Genomic DNA, 22,327 nt, shown 5'->3' with positions numbered 1-22,327 from the left:
GGCTGGGTAAATGCTGACCTACTCATTCTTCTATTTCTTATGATTTTATTACTGAAACAAGATCTCATTGATTAAAATATCACCAGCTTGCAGAGGTTTTCATCAACTTTGACTGTTTTAAATACTATTGAATGACTGTCTCATTGTCCCTGAGTTTGAGTTTAAGTGATGGGAATTTCAGCATAGGAGGAGATCTTGTCGTCCCAGGGTCTATGGTGGTTGAATCTCCCACACTGGAACTATGGCAGCCCAGTTCCATTTCCCTGCTCTTTTATCCGATCCTTCGTTATTAAATTCCTCCTTAAGTATTACAATTGATGCAGCTTCAATAGCGTCTTTTTGTAAAGTGCCCACGTTAGAACAGCTTTGGGTGAAAAATAATCCATCTAACCTCTCCTTTCATGTTTCTACTGACTATTATTAACATAGCCAGACTTAAAGATGGACCACCTATCCTGTGTAATGGATGTAAAGGTCCTTTTGCGAAATGTGTTTGGACAGGCTGACTCCACATCCTCACGAGGTACAGGTGCATTGTTTGACAAAGTGTCAATCTTTGGCTTGATGGGTAGCACTCCTGCTTCTGAGTTACAGGTCATGGGTTCAAACACCACTCCTGTTTCATACAGTTTAATACATTGCATTAGGCAGTGCAAGACTGTCAGTAATTTACACAGGTGTTAGTGTAAATCTTTATCTGTTACAAATGTCAATTTCCACCTTTGCCTTCCCCTGTCCAGAAGCCAACCCCCACTGGGAAGAACTCAGCTCATTTATTTAAACCCACCACCAATCACACAATTAAATAACAAAACAAGTAACAATTAACAAGGTTGCCCACCGGCTACCCAACAACAATGAAATAAAAAAAATAGGGCAAGAAGAGGGTTAGATCCAAATTAATTTGGGAGGGTGGAGATAATGCACTCTAGCCCTGCAGTGCCTTCCTATCTATAAAAGCTTTGAGGGTGCTCTGGTTTCCTCCCAAAGTCAAAAGCTAAGGTGGATTGGCATGCTAAATTGTCCTGTAATCTCCAGAGAAGTGCAAGTTAGGTAGATTAGCCACGGTAAACTCATGGCTATGGGGATAGGGTGGGGAGCGGGACTGGTGGGATGCCTGTTGGAGGGTTGGTGCAGATTTGATGGGTTGAATGGCTTCTTTCTGCACTGTAGGGATTCTGTGATTCTAACTAATTAACGAATCACAGACACTATGCGCCTGGGGAAAACTCCGCATTTTTACATATTTAAATAAGCCACCAACAAATTAACCATTTAACTAACTAAATAAACAACAATTATCAAGCACTACTCACAAGGGGCAACAATAGCAAAAACAAAGGAACAGTTAGAGGACACTGAAGTGGAAGTTAGGCACTCCAGAAAAACTCTGCTGTTTTTAAAAATGAACCTGTTCAGATATGATATGACACACCTCTGGAGAGATGGGAGTGGAGCCCAGTCTTTCCAGCTCAGAGTTAGAGACATTGCCACTGTGTCACAAGAGTCCAGGACTCAGCTGTCTTCGAGGTCATTTATTGCATTCTCAGGGCATCACTGTAGGATTTCTTTGGTGTAGTTTTCTTTTTAAAATCAACTTGTTCAGACATGACACACCCCTGCAGCAGGTGGGACTTCAACACGACCTCTTGGTTCAGAGGTTGGGACACTACCACTGTGCCACAAGAATTACCACTGAGTTCTTAATTACAAAGTCTGAAGACTTGCTTTTGATCACCTCTGGCACTGACCTATCTGAGATCTAAAGGGACCTGCTTTTCTAACTCTGACGCTAGAATAGAGTCCATAATACAAGGTGACATTTTCAGTGCTTGTTGAATTGAGCTTAATCTGCCATTTCATAAAAGATCCCATGGCACTATCCCATCAAGAATGGAGGGGCTTTTTATCATTCCCTGACCAATGCATGTACCTGTTAACTCACTAATATCAAAATAAGTTATTTACTCATTATCATCTTAACTTTTATGTGATCTTATGATGTATAGGGTGGCTGGCATGCTTCCTTCATTGAAGCAGTAACTGCACTTCAAAAGCATTAATTTGGCTGTAAAGTGTTTTTTTTGAGACATCATTAGTTTGTGAATGAAAGGAAGAATGACTTGCATATATTTATGGTAAATCTCATGGACTCAGACTGTTTCAAGATGCTTTGTAGGTATTGAAATACTTATTAAAGTGTTTTCACTGTGGTAATGTAGAAAAAGGCATGGCATTGAGGCAAGTTCTCCCTTAAATGACAGTCTTACTCAGAAAGGTTACAGAATGTAGGATATTGAAAAACAGTGTTTTAAAGGGCATTTTTGTAAAACTTGGGTTGAGTCGAGTAAGCTTTTATCAGCACCTGACCCATGTTGTATCTGAAAGTGTGTGATGGCTGCATTGGGTCCCTTGGTATAGAGAAATTGTTTTTCTTCTCCAGTGTTATTCATCCCACACCTTGATGGCCATTGAGTTCACAAGGATAAAGTAGCATTTAATATGTTTTCCTGTACTGAAAGCCCTGGGACTTGGTCTGAGTTTTGACAAAATAATTACTTTTTGGCACTGAAAAGAAAAATGACAAATAGTTTTTCCAATTTTCAATTCATGCTGTTGTTTCCAACCCTTGGCACTCTGTCTTCAGCACACCAATAAATGAGTGCTGTTCATCAGCCTTGTTATATTGTGTTATCAGCATTTAGAAAGTTAATCGCCATCTTATGTTACAACAGTCAAAACTAGTGAATTGTCAGATGTGACCTAGCAATTTGAGAGCTGAATCTCAATACTGTGATTGCTTGGGTGAAATCGTGAAATATTTGAAAACATTGTGGTAAATTTCTACTGTGCGAGACCTCTGTGTGTGCAGCTATCTCAAGGTAATATTGTCCTCCAGTGGCACTTGATATTAAAAAATATCATTGCTCACTGAACTGACTTTATGCTTTTTAATCTTATGAAAATTTTAAATTTTTTATATGTATTTTCTAATCAATCGCTTCAGAGATGTTATTACACACATCTGAAACATGTGGAACTTGAAACCAGGCCTCCTGGTCTAGGAGTGGAGACACAACCACTGCATCAGAAGAGCACTTCTGTGCTTTTCTAATTATTTTTATTAACTTAGTTTTCTGATCAACCTGTTCAGAGATGTTATTATACACCTCTGGAACAGGTGGGACTTGAACTCACCTGGTCAATGGGTAGGGACATAATCAGTCTACCACAACAGCCATTTTATGCTTTTTTAGTAGTAAATATTGAAATTACTTCCAGATGAGAGAATTATCTCATGCTAGCTTCCTGGATTTAAATATTGTCAGAATTGATTAGTTCTTTGAACTTTTTCCAACTTGTTTCAGTTAGATCTCTAAGTTTTAAGAAAACTCTGAACAAGCGTGATATTTTATTTAAAATCTTTCTTTCTTCAGAGCATACAAATTGTTTGCGGGAATAGCAAATAAGACCATATTTTCTTCACCTTTTTTGTGTCTCACACTATTGATTGGCCAGCCAGCCTGTTTGCTAAAGAGATTGGAAAAAATAAAGCCATTCTAACCTATAATTCCAGACAGTGCTGCAAACCATCTGCCTAATGTGTGGAGAGGCCCAGGAGTACAAGGAGTGAGAAGGTTACCAAAGTGCTGTGCTCCAAACTGGACTCTTTGAACTAGTTGTACTCACATAGTACACATATGTCCCTTAAGGCTTGAGCCTTGCTCAGTACCTCAAGTTCTCTGGGCTTAGATGAATGGGGTGCGCATCCTTAGTCCTTGAAAAAAAAGACTACAAAGTGACTGTAGTAGGAATTTGAAAAATCTTCAATCTAGAATTTAGGAAGAATTTCTTTACCCAGAGACTGTGAGCATCTGGAACGGCGGATGGTGTAGATATATTTATGGAGAAACCGCATTGGTATATGAGGACACTGGAATAGAAGTGAATTTTGATAGTGTTAAATGAAAAGATTGGGAGGAGATTTAAATTGACTTCAAACAATGGTATAGACCATTTGGCTGAATGACTTTTCTGTGTTGTAGGCTCAATATCACTTTTGTGATGTTGAGTGTGCTTTCCTAAGGATGAGATTTATCCTTAGAGCAAAGACTTTCACTTAGGATCCTTCAGTTGACAAACAGTCTTCAAATAATGGCCCAGCTTGCCCTCATTGAAGCATATCTTATTGGTACAAATCACAGCCTCCAATAACAGGTTTAGTCTCCAACATAGTTAAGGTGGGAACAAGGAGTCATTTTATAAAAGCATCCTACTCATTGTTCACATGAGCATTTCATAGTAGTTTGGTTCGCAACCCACATTTTTGTGTGCATCACACACCCAGATCACTATCAAAAATAATTTCAATTTACCAACCCAACACCCCATCCTTTTGTGAACCCAGTTGGAGCAGGAGGATTTTATATATATGGATGCAAGAGGCCTCACACTCTTCACCTGCTGGCAACTGCTCTATGCTCATTTCATGTTTTTTCTCAGTAGGTAGCAACATTTAAGCTAGGTCTGTAATGATTGTGGTCTCCTCCTAACTCTGCCAGGTGGTAAATCGAGTCCCTGGAGAGCAGTTTCCTATCATCAGTTCCAAGTTAAAATCTATCTTCTATGCTTCTCACCCTTGAGCAGAAGTGACAGTAGTATGATTTTAGAGAGATACATCGATGAAAAATCTGGAATATTATTTATAACTAACCATGAAAGTTAGCCTCAGCATCAGCTCAATCTAGAACAGAAGCAAATTTAGCAACTGCTATTAGGCAATTTTTCTTCACACTAATCTGTCTTCCCAAGTATAGGCAGAAATCCTGGAATATTTGTATTTCTGATGTTTTTAATGGATTTCCATAGCGTCTAATGCAGTGATGAGCAGTTGAAAGCAATTATAAAAGGCATCTATAATGTTTAGACAAAGAAAAATACAGGAAGTCCCAATAAACAATAAATTATCTGTGACACAAATCTCACAACATCTTCTAGAAACTATGACAGTTGGGGAAAAAAAATAGAAAATGGCGAGTTATTTGTTACGTGGAGACATTCAATGTTGCACATTTTAAACATTGCGAGCCAAAATAGCAAACGCAGATATCTCAAGGCTATTTTTAATCAATTGTTATTTTTGACTCAAAAAGCTGATACAAACCAACCATTCTCAAGTTTAGCGTATTTTAGATTATGAAACAAATTTAAAAACCCTGAGGAAAAGTTGTACTGGCTCAATATTTTAAGTAAAATATTTATAACATACAAATTAGGGGATATTTTTCTTCTAATGGATGCTCACAGCTAAGACAGGCACAATACATCTTTCACTTTATCATACTCTCCGTGGGGTAGTCATTGCTGGCTGTTTATTTAGCCACAAATCTTTAAATAAATAACAACAGACTAATGTACGGTAATGTGAGAGAATTTTCAGGAACATGCAGTAGGCATTTTGCGTTAATGACCGTGTAAGGGTGATCGGCCATGTGTTAATGACAGTTTGAGTGTGATCGCTGTGTGTTAATGAATGTGTGAGGGTGATCACTATGTGTTAATGACAGTGTGAGGATGATCACTGTGTGTTACTAGCAGTGTGAGAGTGATCATTGTGTGTTAATGACGGTATGAGGGTGATTGACTGTATTTTAATGACGGTGTGAGGGTGATCAGCCATGTGTTAATAATAGTGTGAGGGTGATCACTGTGCGTTAATGAAGATGTGAGGGTGATTGGCTGTATTTTAATGACGGTGTGAGGGTGATCACTGTGTGTTAATGAAGATGTGAGGGTGATTGGCTGTATTTTAATGACAGTGTGAGGGTGATCACTGTGTGTTAATGGCAGCGTGAGGGTGATCACTGTGTTACTAGTGGTGTGAGAGCGATCACTGTGTGTTAATGACAGTGTGAGGGTGATTGGCTGTATTTTAATGACGGTGTGATGGTGATCACTGTGTATTAATGACAATGTGAAGGTGATTGGCTGTATTTTAATGACAGTGTGAGGGTGATCACTGTGTGTTAATGACAGTGGAAGGGTGATTGGCTGTATTTTAATGACGGTGTGAGGGTGATCACTGTGTGTTAATGACAGTGGAAGGGTGATTGGCTGTATTTTAATGACGGTGTGAGGGTGATCACTGTGTGTTAATGACAGTGTGAGGGTGATTGACTGTATTTTAATGACAGTGTGAGGGTGATCACTGTGTGTTAATAACAGTGTGAGGGTGATCACTGTGTGTTAATGACAGTGTGAGGGTGATTGGCTGTATTTTAATGACAGTGTGAGGGTGATCACTGTGTGTTAATGGCAGTGTGAGGGTGATTGACTGTATTTTAATGACAGTGTGAGGGTGATCACTGTGTGTTAATGACAGTGTGAGGGTGATTGGCTGTATTTTAATGATAGTGTGAGGGTGATCACTGTGTGTTAATGACAGTGTGAGGGTGATCACTGTATGTTAGTGATAGTGTGAGGGTGATTACTGTGTATTAATGATAGTGTGAGGGTGATTGGCTGTATTTTAATGACAGTGTGAGGGTGATCACTGTGTGTTAATGACAGTATGAGGGTGATCACTGTGTGTCAATGATAGTGTGAGGGTGATCACTGTGTTTTAATGATAATGTGAAAGTGAAAGAAAGTAAAAGTATCGGCTTCCAGTTCACTCTTGTCAAATAATACTTTATCTTATTAAAATCAATCTTACCCCAGTTTAGAACTTTGATTTGCATCCATCCTTGTCCTTTTCCCCAACAGTCTTGAATCTATCAGGTCAGTGGGCACAAAATGCTACTGCCCTGTTACCTAACCACTTGACTGGCTTCATTCCCTAAAATTAAGTCCAGAAAAGATAGCAAAGATTTGTCTTGATAGGAGTGAGAGAGGCAGGGTAGTTGTCATGGGATACTTCAACTATCCAAATATTGACTGGGATCACTACAGTATGGGTACGATAGATGGGTCAGTTTTTGTCCTGTGTATGCAGGAGGGCTTCCTGACACAGTATGTAGACAGGCCTACAAGGGGCGAAGCCACTTTAGATTTAGTACTGGGTAACGAGCCTGACCAGGTGTTAGATTTGGAAGTAGGTGAGCACTTTGGAGACAGCGATCACAATTCTGTCAGGTTTACTTTAGTGATGGAAAGGAATAGGTGTACTTCACCGAGCAAGAGTTACAGCTGGGGGAAAGGAAATTATGATGCAATTAGGAAAGATTTAGGAAGCGTAGAATGGGGGAGGAGACTGCAGGGGATGAGCACATTAAAAATGTGGAGCTTATTCAAGAAAAAGCTCCTGTGTGTCCTAGATAAGTATGTACCTGTCAGGCAGGGAGGAAGATATAGAACGTGTGAGCCATGGTTTACCAAGGAAGTGGAATCCCTGGTCAAGAAGAAGAAGAAAGCTTATGTTAGGGCAAAATGTGAAAACTCAGTTAGGGCACTTGAGGGTTACAAGGAAGTCAGGAAAGACCTAAAAAGAGAGCTCAGAAGAGCCAGGAGGAGACATGAGAAGTTGTTGGCGGATAGGATCAGGGTTAACCCTAAGGCTTTCCATAGGTATGTCAGGAATAAAAGAATGACGAGAGTTAAATTAGGGCCAATCAAGGATAATAGTGGGAAGTTGTGTGTGGAGTCAGAGGAGATCGGGGAAGCACTAAATAAATATTTTTTGACAGTGTTCACTATAGAACATGAAAATGTTGGCGAGGAAGATACAGAGATATTTGCATCTAGACTAGAAGAGATTGAGGTTCACAAGGAAGAGGTATTAGAAATACTGGATTAGTGGTGCTGGAAGAGCACAGCAGTTCAGGCAGCATCCAACGAGCAGCAAAATCGACATTTCGGGCAAAAGCCCTTCATCAGGAATAATGAAGGGCTTTTGCCCGAAATGTCGATTTCGCTGCTCGTTGGATGCTGCCTGAACTGCTGTGCTCTTCAAGCACGACTAATCCAGCATTTGCTTTCCAGCATCTGCAGTCATTGTTTTTACCCCGTATTAGAAATACTGCAGAGTGTGAAAATAGGCGAGTCCCCTGGGCCAAATGGGATCTATCCTAGGATCCTCTGGGAAGCAAGGGAAGAGATTGCCGAGCCTTTGGCATTGATCTTCAAATCATCATTGTCTACAGGAATTGTGCCTGAGGACTGGAGGATAGCAAATGTGGTTCCCTTGTTCAAAAAAAGTAGTAGAGACAACCCTGGTAATTACAGACCAGTGAGTCTCACTTCAGTTGTTGGTAAAGTGTTGGAAAAGGTTATATGATAGGATTTATGACCATCTAGAAAATAATAATCTGATCAGGGACAGTCAGCACGGTTTTGTGAAGGGTAAGTCGTGCCTAACGAATCTTATTGACTTTTTTGACAAAGTGACCAAACAGGTCGATGAGAGTAAACAGGTTGATGTGGTGTATTTGGATTTCAGCAAGGCGTTCGATAAGGCTCCCCACAGTAGGCTATTATATAAAATGCGGAGGAATGGGATTGTGGGACACATAGCAGTTTGGATCAGTAATTGGCTTGCTGAAAGAAAACAGAGGGTTGTAGTTGATGGAACATGTTCATCTTGGTGTCCAGTTACTAGCAGCTTACTGGAATTGTCGGTGTTGGGTCCACTGCTGTTCATCGTTTTTATAAATGATCTGGATAAGGGCGGGTTAGTAAATTTGCGGACGACATTAAGGTCAGTGGAGTTGTGGATAGTGACAGAGGATGTAGTAGGTTGCAGAGAGACATAGATAGGATGCAGAGCTGGGCTGAGAGGTGGCAAATGAGTTTAATGTGGACAAGTGTGAGGTGATACACTTTGGATGGAGTAATCAGAATGCAAAGTACTAGGCTAATGGTAAGATTCTTGGGAGTGCAGATGAGCAGAGAGATCTCGGTGTCCATGTTCACAGATCCCTGAAAGTTGCCACCCAGATTGACAGGGTTGTTAAGAAGCTGAAAATATGTTGCTGGAAAAGCGCAGCAGGGGGGCGGAGAGGTCAGGAAGAAGATTGCAGGTTTGGAAGGTGGTGCTGAGTTCGAGGATTGGGACTGAGACAAGGTGGGGGGAGGGGAAATGAGGAAACTGGAGAAGTCTGAGTTCATCCCTTGTGGTTGAAGGGTTCCTAGGCGGAAGATGAGGCACTCTTCCTCCAGCCGTCGTGTTGCTATGGTCTGGCGATGGAGGAGTCCAAGGAGCTGCATGTCCTTGGTGGAGTGGGAGGGGGAGTTGAAGTGTTGAGCCACAGGGTAGTTGGGTTGTCTTCAGATTTCTCCAGTTTCCTCATTTCCCTTCCCCCCACCTTGTCTCAGTCCCAATCCTCGAACTCAGCACCACCTTCCTAACCTGTAATCTTCTTCCTGACCTCTCCGCCCCCACCCCCACTCCAGCCTATCACCCTCACCTTAACCTCCTTCCACCTATCACATTTCCAATGCCCCTCCCCCAAGTCCCTCCTCCCTACCTTTTATCTTAGCCTGCTAGGCACACTTTCCTCATTCCTGAAGAAGGGCTCATGCCCGAAACGTCGATTCTCCTGTTCCTTGGATGCTACCTGACCTGCTATGCTTTTCCAGCAACACATTTTCAACTCTGATCTCCAGCATCTGCAGTCCTCACTTTCTCCTAGGGTTGTTAAGAAGGCATACAGTGTTTTGGCCTTTACTAATAGAGGGATTGAATTCCAGAACCAGGAGGTTACGCTGCAGCTGTACAAAGCTCTGGTACGGCCACACTTGGAGTATTGTGTACAGTTCTAGTCACCGTATTATAAGAAGGATGTGGAAGCTTTGGAAAGGATGCAGAGGAGATCTACTAGGATGTTTCCTGGTATCGAAGGAATGTCTTACGAGGAAAGGCTGAGGGCCTTGAGGCTGTTCTCATCGGAGAGAAGAAAGTTGAGAGATGACTTAATAGAGACATACAAGATAATCAGAGGGTTAGATAGGGTGGACAGGAAGAGCCTTTTTCCAAGTATGGGACTGCAAACACGAGGGGACACATCTTTAAAGTGAGGGGAGAAAGGTATAAGACAGATGTCAGAGGTAGTTTCTTTACTCAGAGAGTAGTAAGGGTATGGAATGTTTTGCCTGCAACAGTAGTAGATTCGCCAATTTTAAGTGCATTTAAGTTGTCATTGGACAAGCATATGGACGTACATGGAATAGTGTAGGTGGAATGGGCGTCAGATTAATATGACAGGGCAGCGCAACATCGAGGGCTGAAGGGCCTGTACAAAAAAAAATGCCACCTCTCTTGCTGGGCCTTTTTGCATGCTGCCTTAAAAAGCTATCCTGGATGCAATTTAAGAATTATGCTCCCTCTGAACCATTCACATTCTGACTACCGCACTAATGTTGGGGAAGTTGGAATTCCTACTGTCACTACCCTTTTACTTTTCCACTTCTCCAAAATTTGCCTACATAATCTGCTCTTCTATTTCTGACATAATACATTACCAAGAATGTGATTGGTCCTCTTTGGTTTTTAATTTCTATCAAGTTGGCTTCATTTGAAGTGGCTTCTAAAATATCTTCCCTCCCGACTGCTGTAATTGATTTCCTGACTAACATTGCAACAATCCCTCACTTTTACCTCCTTCTGTACCTCACCTGAAGAGCCTGTGTCCTGGAATATTGAGCTGCCATTCCTGTCACCCCATCTCTCTCTCTCTCTCTCTCTCCCTGTTTTTCGTCCCCAAACCATTTCTCAGTGATAGCAATTACATCATACTCCATTGTGCCCTCAACTTATTCACTTTGTTTATTCATTTAGAATGAGATGAGAAATTTCTTTATTTGAAGTGTTGTGAATCTTTGTAATTCTCTACTCATGGGGTCTTTGGATGCTCAGTTGTTGAGTATATTCCAGGTTATTACATAGATACCAAGAGCATCAAAGAATATGGAAAGTTAAAGTAGAAAATCAGTTGTGACATTATCGAATAGCCCAGCAGGTTTGAGTGTCCATATGGTTGAATTTCTTCTGTTCTTACGAACTTTGGTTTCATTACAATGATATACAGGGAATGGGGAATAGGTATATGTTAGGATGTTGGGAGTTTCGGAGGAATAGAAATAGAAGTCCAAAGAAACAAAAGCTGTGATGCTTTCAATGGTGAGAGATAAAAAGTTTTCCTGATATCATTCATGACAATGTTGAGATGTGCAGCTGTATTTTAACAATGTAGTTATAAATAGAAATGCAAAGCCTGAAGGTCTGTACATTTTAAATATTTCCTTATGTTGGTGAGCTGAGATTACATTTAAATTAATTTTAACATGTGAATTCTAATTGTCCCTCACAGGCTCCATTACAATACAGTCATTACTGTTCAACTCAAAAAGAGAGGATCAATAAGACTCCTCACTTTAGTAGGACATTTGGAATTAACTTCAGTATTAGTCATGGGATTCTGTGGTGTTGGAAAAAGTATAGTTACAATAATGCTTCTTTCTCTACCAGGGAGGGAAGACTTTGAGGGTACATGGTTTTCCATTTGAATGACTAATATTATGCCCCTTCTTATTCAATCAGCCATGTACAGGCTTAAGATCCCTTCCACAATATCAGCAATAAGTTGAATGCTGTCAGCATGTTGTAAACACAGATGATGCATTATACATTTGGTCAAACAGTGCCTGTGGCCGGGGAGAAAGAAGCAAAGTTAATGTTTCAGGACAGTGACCTTCCATCAGAACTGGAGTAATTTAGTGGTAGAATATAGAACATTTCAGCACAGTACAGCCCCTTCAGCCCTCGATGTAGCACCGACCTGTGGAACCAATCTGAAGCCTATCTATGCTACACTATTCCATTTTCATCCATGTGTTTATTCAATGACCATTTAAGGGCAAGTCTACTGCTGTTACAGGTAGTGTGTTCTGCCCCTACAACTCTTTGAGTAAAGAAACTACCTCTGTCCTATATCTGTTGTCCCTCAATTTAAAGCTATGTCCCCTTGTGCTAGCCATGACCATCGAGATGTAACATGTTTTAGAACAAGAGCACAAGACAGGACAAGTAGGGAGAAATAGTAGCACAGAGGGGTAGTCTGTGATAGGGTAGAAGGTGGGAGTGATGAAATAATAAATAGGATGATGAAATAAAACAAAGAGATTGGATTGGGACAAGAATGAAAACGTGGCTCTGCAGTAAGTGGAAGTAGCAGAATAATTGCCACAGCTAACATTTGAAAAATATGAAAACTGTTTTTGTAATCTGAAATTGTTGAACTCATTGTTGAATTTGGAAGGCTGCAATGTGCCTAATCAAAAAGTTTTTCCAACTTATATTGGACTTCACTGGAACAGTTAGAGGGCAAAGGCCTCAGAATTGAATAGGGCAGAGAATCAAACAGATAGAAGAAGAAAATACTGCAGTTACTGGAAATCTGAAATAAACACAGAGAATGCTAGAGAAACACAGCAGGTCTGGCAACACCTGTGGAGGAGAGAAACAGTTAACGTTTTGAGTCCATTGCATTTTTAGAACCCAGCTTTTCTTTTAATACCTCATCACTGAATTAACCAATTAGGTAGTGAAATAAACAACCTTCAATAAACACTACCAACCAGCTTTTATTTTTAAATAAACCATCACCAAGTCAGTCAATTAAAACAATTAACCAACATTGCCCACCAGGGATAGTGCAGGGGTAGGGTAAGTTGGATGGGCTAAATCAAAATGGGGAGATAATTCACTCCAACCCCTCGATGCCCACCTCTCTTTATATGCCTTAGAGGTGTAGCCAGATACCATGTGCTCTGTCTCTAAGAGCACCCAGGCTTGAACGTCGCTGCAGAAGAGAAGCAGGTAATTAGGAACTATGACTCCCACCAGACCTGTTGCCTGGAGCTGTGGGAGAACCCAGCTCTTTTATTTTGAAAAATCTACCACCACATCAGCTATTTCACCAATTAACATAACAAGTTACAAGGACTACGCATCTGGGATGGTGCAACAATAACAGAAAAGGATGGGGAGGGTAAAAACCCCAGCTGTTTCTTTTTCCAAAATCAGTCTGTATGGCATGTTATGGCTCACCTGTGGAGCAGGTGAGACTTGAACCCAGGTTTTCTCGTTCAGTGGTAGGGACAGACCCCTGGGCCAAGAAAGCCTCTCAAGAACCCAGTTCTTTTTGTTTGTAAAACCACCACCAAATCACTTGTGTCTCAATTTAACTTAATGAATTGCATGCACTGTCACCAAGGGCAGTCAACAGTAACAAAAGGGAAGGAAAGGGTAGGGAAAGAGGGAGAGAATAAAATTAAAATGGAATTGGAGGGGGAAAGAACACAGCTCTTTTCTTTTATATTTCCAATCAATTTATTCAGAGATGTTATTGCTTCTAAACACAGTTCATTGAGCATGCTTGCTGTCTGTCAGAATCATAAACATCTATATCTTCCATTCAGCAGTCAGTTGCAGCAATGTGTACAATATTCAAGATGCACTGCAGAAATTCACCAAGGCTCCTGAAGCAACATCTTCCAAATCCACAGCTGCTTCTTTCTAGAAAGACAAGGGCAGCAAATGCATGGCAAAACCATCAGCTGCAAATTCCCTTCCAAATCACACACCATCCTGACTTGGAAGTATATCGCCATTCCACCAGTCTCACTTCATCAAAATTCTGGAATTCCCTCCCCAGTGGCATTGTGTGTTTACCTACAGCTCGTGGAATGCAGTGGTTCAAACAGGCAGCTGACCACTACTTTCTCAAAGGCAACCAGGAATGGCCAGTGAATGTTGGCTCAACCAGTGACACCCACATCATGCTTTTAAAAAATCAACTGTAGATTAAAGGGACCAGCATTTCTGATACTGACAAGATGGACTGAATGGCTTTTTCCTTTTACTAAAAACTCTCTTTATCTGTATGAGGTATGTTTTGGAACTTGGTTTGGTACAGAAGAGGTAAAGCCTGTATAAGGCTGTGATCCATTTCCATTTCCATTCCATTTACCTGCATACATGTGGATTATTCTTGTCTCAAAGTTAACTTAAAGTCAATGTGACATAAATGCATGTGCTGCCTGTGTACGCTGTTGGGTGTTGTGAAGCGAATTTCTTGTATATGAAGGGGTCAGAGCTGATTGATTTTGAAATGAAGAGGCAAAAGGTCAAGGGGAAGGCAAGACCAACCGAATAAAATTGAATGATCTTGATGCACATTAATCTTTTAAACACTTCGCACAATTAAATCCTTCGGGAATACTCTCTTTGTTTTCCTGTCTCTGATCAAATGCTTAAAATGAGAAACGTAATTGAACTGTCAGCTGGTGGCAGCTGAAACAATAACTGCAGACACATCTGTCCTTCAGCACAGCTGGGGGGGTCCATCCATCTGGATTAACCATTCCTGATCAGTATCCGTCCTACAATAGGGGTTTCAGAAAATCATCAGCTGTGATGGCCGCTGCAGTCAAATAACACAGCAACAATCGCTGTCTAAACTGCTGGCTGAAGAATCCTCATTGGAATGATGTGTCAGTCCATTGTCAGAAGTTGTTCCTCAGCAATAAAGTGAGAAAAACACATTCTGCTATTTCCAGTTTATTTCATGTTAGCTACATGAATCTCATACAATGATAATAGTTCAGAGAGAGCATTGACTGTGGTTATTGACTGTGTGTAAGCAGCTGGTCAAGGAGGAGTCTTTTTTTATCATGGGAGAAACAAAATAGCATATATATGCTGTACATTTCCAGTGTTGACAGCAGAAAGTTCTAATTCATTGTCAGCACCAAAGTGTTGGTTTACCCTTTCTATAGATAAGCTAATATAATGCAAGCTGATGCACTGGTGTCAATCTCAGCTCTGTTTGGAACCTTTTGAATATTTTAGTTGAAGAATCAAGACAAATTAAAACATTCCAGAGCATCATCAGTCTGGTTAGCCAGCTGCCATTGCATCCAGAATTATATATAATTATTCTATCCTAGACCTCCGTCTCCCCCACCAGACTTTAGGAAGTGATAAACTGGTTTCTCCAATTAAATAGATTAACCAGCACTTCGATAGCACCTTTCAAGATTTCAAATGGCCTATCATGCTGTACAGCCAATTAAATCCTTTGGAGAGTAGTCACTGTTACAATGTGAAAAACACAGCACACCATTTGGGCATAACAAGTTCCCACAAACATTATTTGAGGGATGAATACTGGTATGTGATACAGATTTAGTAACTAGTCCTTCAAAAGATGTATAAATAAAAACTGAGATCACCATGGGATGGCACAATGGCTCAGTGGTTAGCACTGCTGTCTCACAGTTCCAGGAACCCAGGTTCAATTCCAGCCTCGAGTGACTGTGTGGAATTAACATATTCTCCTGGTTTCCTCTGGTGCTTCCATTTCCTCCCATACGTCAAAGATGCTAAATTGCTGTAGTGTCTAAGTTAGAATGATTAGCCATGGGAAATGCAGGCTTACAGGGAGGTAGAGGGCTGAGTCTGGGTGGGATGCTGTTTGGAGAGTTAGTGTGGACTTGTTGGGCTGAATGGCCTATTTCCACACTGTAGGGATTCTGGGATGTTCTAGGACAATGATATTCTGACAATTTAGCTATAAAGGGAGGTTACAATTTGTTTCATTTATAGGAAAACACAAGGATGGGGTGAGACATGATCAATGGCTCCAAAATAATACCTTAGGTAATCTGAACATGATAAATTATTTAACTGTGAGCACAGAATTAAAGGGCAGAGTAAATCAGCCAGAAAATTAGAGTGGTAGGAATGTTACTGCTTCACAACTTGGGGTAGAATTTTCCCAGCTTCTCGGCATACGGTTAATAGAAAATTGATGTTAACCCTGGAGAGACGAGTGGGTGGGGTGTGAAGAGTTGTGAAATAGCTTTTCCTACAGGGCTCCTGCTGAGGATGAAGTGCAAGATCGGGAGATTCACTGGGCAAAACTTAGCTCTGAAACAACAAACTCCTTAAAAAGTAATGTGCCAATGAAATTCTTGTTAGACTTAGAGTTAGAGTTGGACCAATACCAGATTGCTAACTGGAATGAAGGTTAAAGGACACCAGGCACACACAATCAAATTCTCCAGGGAGCATTATCCCAGTCCTGCTGTGACCATGGAAATGTCATCTGCAAAAGGCAGCGAGTCAGGAATGAATAATGTAGGTTGTGATGATGAGGCCTGTTTGTATTTCAGAACTGTTTAAAGACGCAGCTCTCAAATATTCCTTGCATGTTTTGCAGTTGTAACACGTTTCTGCTTGCAGTATTTTATCTGCTGAGTAGAGGTTAATCGATGGAATACTGCATGGGTAGACTGCACAGGCAGGTTTAGTCTGTTGTGCCATTTTTTTCTTCTTTACATACACAAGGTGACAGGGCTAATTTAATCCAGGTTAATGTAATCTTTTTGGGTGAAGGAACCACAGAATGCTCCCTAAAATTGTGAGGGTGGTAACAGGGAAGCCTATGGTAGAGTAGTTGTACATGAGATTGAGTGCCTCATTGAATGGTCACAGCAACACATCTCTCCCCTTCCCCTCCTGCCACTTGGTCTATTTTGCCACTGTTCTTTGAGTGTTTTTTCTCTCTCTGCTTATGTGTCTCTGTATGTCTCTCCCTCCCGATCTTTTTTCTCAGAATGATGACTGTTTTCATTTCTCTGCTTCTCCATCCCTCTGTTTCACTGATTGTCTTGTTGTGTCTCAGTTTCTTGCTCCGTTTCTCTTTGCCCTGCCAATTGCTCCATCTTGTCACCCTCCCTGAGTCTCCCTCAACTCCCCTTTTCTGTCTTCAATCTTTTCCTCTCTGACTTGGTCGTCCTCTGTTTCTCTCTTTCCCTCTGTCTTACTCTGTTTTTTATTTCTGTTTCTCTCTCTCAGGACCCATTTTTGACTACATCCAAACCCATTCTTCTGCATCGAGTTAAAATCAGACCCTCTGTGTCTGTTAGTCTGAATACATATCTGTGCACAAGCATGTTTGTCAATTTCTTTCCCAATATCACGCAGTCCATCTTTCCTTCTGTCACATTCACTCTTCTTTCATTTATGTCATTTTCTGTCTTTTTTTTCTAAATTTTTCTCTCTCACTTTCTCCTTTGGTCTGCTTCGGACCTATCTTAAACTTGACTGCCCCATCACTCAAATTACATCGATCATTTGGCACTATGTGTTGGGATAAAGTGTGCTCTGCAATTACAATCAAACTGCAGCAATTTTTAAAATATTTTGACTAAGAAGAGGAGAAATATTTATTTTTGAAACCAAATGTTGCACAGCACATCCTACCACTGACACTGCGATGACCACCTATTGCTTCACCTCACAGTTGGAACATATGCAGTCAGTGTGAACGTATTGGATTTCTCACTGAACATAATAATAATAACCAGCTTTAGAGAGCTGAAGAGTTATATTGAGCCACAGTAATTTCACTCTGTAACAAGCTGGGTTTCCATCTAGATTTGATGCAAGCATTCAGCTTGGAGGAGGCAGACTGCCAGTCATTTAATAGCTGAAACTTGTTGAGCTGCTCTCCTTTTTCAAAGACCAAAAGCATCACTGCAAAACACAGGTTGCCCTGGGCTGGTTCACCAAATGCTGAGGACATTTGGCCCTCATATGTATGACTGAGTCACCTGGAAAAATAATTTCTTCCTAATTATACAGAAAGTAATATGGATAAATGTTCATAATTTAACTGCCTGTTATTTCAGTAGGTGAATGCATCCTATGAGATATTGAACTACACACACTGAAAATATCCACGGTTCGATCCTGTATTTTTGCTGAGTTAGTTGACCTTTACGTTACAGGAATATCATAAGCAACCCTGAGCCAGGGAAAGAGGACGGATAATTGGGCATGAGTTCCAGCTCCTGACCACTCCGTGCTGACATCACACAGTTGATGGCCAAAATTCAACTGTCATGCTCTCTAGGGTGGAACGGCCAAGTGATGTGAAACCATTTAGCTGGCACGTCAGTGAAGCACGATGGAGAAGTGGAGACTTGATACAGATAGAGGAGAAAAACAAAGCACACTTAATGTAGAAATCTTTAGAGGAGCTGACTGACTAGGTAGCTGCTTAAACTACCAGTGTCTGGTCTGTATAGTGACTCCCCTACATGCCTTGGTTCCATAGCCCTCAACACCATTTCCCAATAAAAATCGCCAATCTTGATTGAACAATTTCAGTACAAACGAGCCTCAAAAATGTGTGTGGGTCTTCCAGACTTCCACTACTCTTTGTGTGAGAAGGTACTTTTTGACGTCATACCTGAATGCCTTGCTTTAATTTTAAGGTATGCCGTAGTTTTCTGGACTGCTCCAACAGAGGAAATAGTTTCTGTATCTCTTCTGTCAAATCCTTTGATCATCTTAAACACCTAAATTAGATTATCCCTTAATCTTTTTTACTGAAAACAAATACAAGCCTAATCTCCACAACATGTCCTTGTAATTTGACTAATTTAAGCTGTATCACTCTGGCAAATTTGTGTTATGACATCTGCATGGTCAATATATTTTTAATGAAGTATAGTGTTTGATGCATTCTGTCACAACCTCCATGGGATAAATGCATTCGAAATCGACCCCACTATTTCATGAATCATCACTAATGTGAAATATAACCAACCTAATCACTATGTTGGTTAATGCCTAATTGAAACAAAAATCTAAGGAGAAAGAAATTCCCACCAGTGTTCATCAATGAACAAGAAAACAAAACAAAAATCCTCTAACATGTGGCAAAATGGATTAATGATAAATTTGCAAATTTAAACTGTATCCATATTTAAATCTAAACATGTACATGTTCTTTCACAAATAGGATGGACAAGAAAGACAAGTTAAATAATTTTGCAGGGATATCATAAGTGGAAAATATAGGCAAAAAGGGTCAAATTCTGTGTAACAGGAGTTCAAATCAAAAGGGGGGGGGGGGGCATTCTCACACTTCTTTTGGTTTTTGGCAATTATATCATATTGTTCCCGGCTGTGGTGATGCCAGTCATTTGGGTCTTGCTTGAGCTTAAATATTTTCTTTGCGAAATCTATGTGTTGATTTTGTTTCTACTCTCAGAGGGCTAGAGAGAGATCTGGCTAACTTTCAGTCCTTTGAAAGTCTGAATCCAACCGTTTTCTTCTTTCACTTCTCTAAGAAAACTGCAACTTAAAACTAATCCAAAATGAGTTGCTAGGCAGTTTACCTTTAACACAAAGGCACCTAGTACTAGTTTGTCTCTCAAAATATTTCCATTTCTCAAATCTCTTTCAGTTCCAGCTTTAGCAAATATTACATCCTGTTGTTATGTAATCATAACTGATTATAATTCATGAATGACACAGCACCATTTGCCATTTGAGTTACAAAACAAACTTGGCTGTTTGTCACACTGTGTAATAAGGCAGGTTTAATAAGTAGTCTCGAGAGTAAAAGGATGCAGTGACTACATCATAGTAGAATTTAGCATTCAGTATGAAAGTGAGACACTTAGGACAGAAACAACTGTGCTAAACGTAAATAAGAGTAATGACACTGAAATGATTCCAGAGTTAGCTAAGTGGATTGGGAAAGGAGGTTAGTAGAAAAACAGTTGGGGAACAATGGCAGACATTTAAGAAAATAGTTAATGGCTCACACTAAAGATATAACCCAGCTCGACTGAATGATTGAGGAAGGGAATAAACAAACCACAATTAATAAGCAAGTTAAGGACAGTATTGAATTGAAAAGAAAACGAAGATGCTTTAAAAACCAACAAGAGATGACTAAAAAAGGGAGAAAATAAACTTTAAGAGTAAACTAGAAAATAATATCAAAACAGACAGCAAGAGCTCATTTAAGTACATAAAGTGGAAGCAAGAGCCAAAGTGAACCTTGGACTCCTAGAGAACCAGGCAGGGGAAATAATAATGGGAACCAGAAAATGGCAGGGGAGTTGAATAAATACTTTGCATCAGTCCCCATGGTTGAAGATACTGATAGCATTCCAAAAAATATTAAGTAATCAAAGGGCAAAAAGGGAGAAAGGGAATAAAATGTCTAAAATCACTAGAGCAAAAGTACTAGTGAAACAAGTGAGGCTAAAGACCAATACGTCCTCCAAATGTGGTAGGATGCATACGAGGACATAAAAAGAAGTAACCATGCAGCTAATCTTCCAAGAATCTGGTTCTGGCAAATTCTCAGAGAATTGGAAAACTGTCAATGTAACTCTTATTCAAAAAGTGAAGGAGACAAAAAAAAAGAAAGATAACTGTAGGTCAGTTTGCTTAACATATGTTCTTGGGAAAATATAGAGTCAGCATGGTTTCAGAAAGGGGAAATCATGCCTGACACATTTATCAGAATTCTTTGAGGAGGTGAGAGGCAAAACAGATGAAGGGGAACCAGTTGATGTAACATATTTGGATTTCCAAAAGGCATTTTAGAAGGTACAGCATGTAAGGCTACTTAATAAGATCAGAGCCTATGATGCGGGAGTTAATATTTTAGTATGGATCAAGGATTGGCTAACTAATGGAAGGTAGGGAGTCCAGATAAAAGGGCATTTTCAGACTGGTAACTGGTAACTAGTGACAGTGCTTCAGTGTTCAATTTGGGGCTGCAATTATTTTCAATATATTAATGACTTGAATGGGGGAAGTGAATGCAGTTTAGCCATTTTGTGGTTGACACAAAAATAGGTGGGAAGGCAAGTGGTGAGAATGACGTGAAGAGTATGCAAAGAGATACAGACAGGTTAAGCGAGAGAGCAAGAATATGGCAGATGGAATATAATGCAGGAAAATGTGAGGTTATGCACTTTTAGCTGGAAGAACAGAGGAGCTTGAATATTATTTAAAAGAAAGATTGCAGGAAACTGTAGCATAGAGAGATTTTGGGGGTCTTTGTGCATGAATCACAAAATGTTAGAATAGACATACAGCAGGTGATAGAGAAGGCAAATAAAATGTTTCCCTTTATTTCAAACTGAATGGAATCAAAATAGGGACAATTTGATAAAACTACTGAAGGCAGTAGTTAGACCACATTGGAAAACTATAAGCGGTTTTTCTTCCCTTATCTAAGGAAAGATATACTGGCTTTGGAGACAGTCCAGAGAAGATTCACTACATTGATCCTGGGTAAATGCTTCGGAGGCTGTTTCTCTTGTGAGAGAGTCTACCACGAGAAGGTATAATCTCGGCATAAGGGGTTACCAATTTAATACGTAGATGGGGAGGAATTTCTTTGCTCACAGTGAGTCAATCTGTGGAACTCATACCTTCAAGGACAGTAGAGGCTGAGCTGTCATGTATATTCAAGGCTAAGGTAGACATAATTTAATCAGTAACAGATACAAAAGTTATCGTGAGTGAAGATTATCAGATCAAACATGGTCTCATTGAATGTTGGAGCAGACTTAAATGGACTTAGTTTCCTACTTCTGCTCCTCCATCTTACTGCCTTTCTCTGTAACACTGCAGTCCAATCTTTCATTTTCCCATTTCTATTTCAAATAAAATGCATGTAGTCCATTCAAGTCTAACTAGAGTTTATGCAGCTTGTGTTGGTTTCTGTCTAGAAGGGTTTTCATTTCTGTTTTCTCTGCTTCAAAGTTTGAGAATGATTTGCTGCTAAGGTATAAATGAGGGAGATTTGTTGCACTGGGGTCTATGTACAGACTATCTAAATTATATAGTAAGGAGTGAATTGTTCAGTGAGATTGGTCTGTTGGGGACTGTGACTGAACAAGTAACACTGCTTAAAGTGCTATTCTATACTTATGGAGTAATGCCTGTGGAATAACAAGTTTTTATAATCCACCTATTGCCTACGTGAAGGTTATAAAATATATTTTATAATGACTGAACGAGGAGGGGAGATTGTTGGCGAGTAAATCGCCTTCTCACACTGGGAACCTGAGATCTAAAAATGGGTTTGTGGACATGAATCTGCAGCAGAAAACTGTTCATAATTCAGTACGAATTGGCAATCTCACACAGAGATGGCTGCTGTGGGAAATGTTGCACACTGGAGCAATGGAGAATGCTGTTCTCAGGCTCGTATTAAGGAATATAATTAACACAGGGAGGAAAAGGTTTACCTGCATATAACTATGTTGTGCTTTTCACAATGTTCCAATATGTTTTATAGCTAATGAACTAAATTTGAAGTATAGTCAGTGTTGTAATGTCAGGAAATGTGACAGCCAAAATAATGTACAGTATTGTCTCACAGCCAGCAATCTGATTTTGATTTGCTAATCTGTTTCATTTATATGGGTTGAGGGACAAACATTGACTACACACTGGGGAGAACTCCACTACTTTTCTTCCATGTAGTGCTGTAGAATATTT

General features: G+C 40.2%; 1 protein-coding gene across 7 annotated transcripts in view; it reads left to right on the top strand.

Annotated features, from left to right (window-relative positions):
- The window catches only part of camta1a (calmodulin binding transcription activator 1a), a 1,308,418-nt gene that overhangs the window by 593,808 nt on the left and 692,283 nt on the right, over window positions 1–22,327 (top strand). The window lies entirely within an intron of this gene.

Source organism: Chiloscyllium punctatum, chromosome 16 (assembly GCF_047496795.1).
Source record: "Chiloscyllium punctatum isolate Juve2018m chromosome 16, sChiPun1.3, whole genome shotgun sequence".
NCBI lineage: Eukaryota > Metazoa > Chordata > Chondrichthyes > Orectolobiformes > Hemiscylliidae > Chiloscyllium > Chiloscyllium punctatum.
This window is presented reverse-complemented; position numbering and strand designations above follow the sequence as displayed.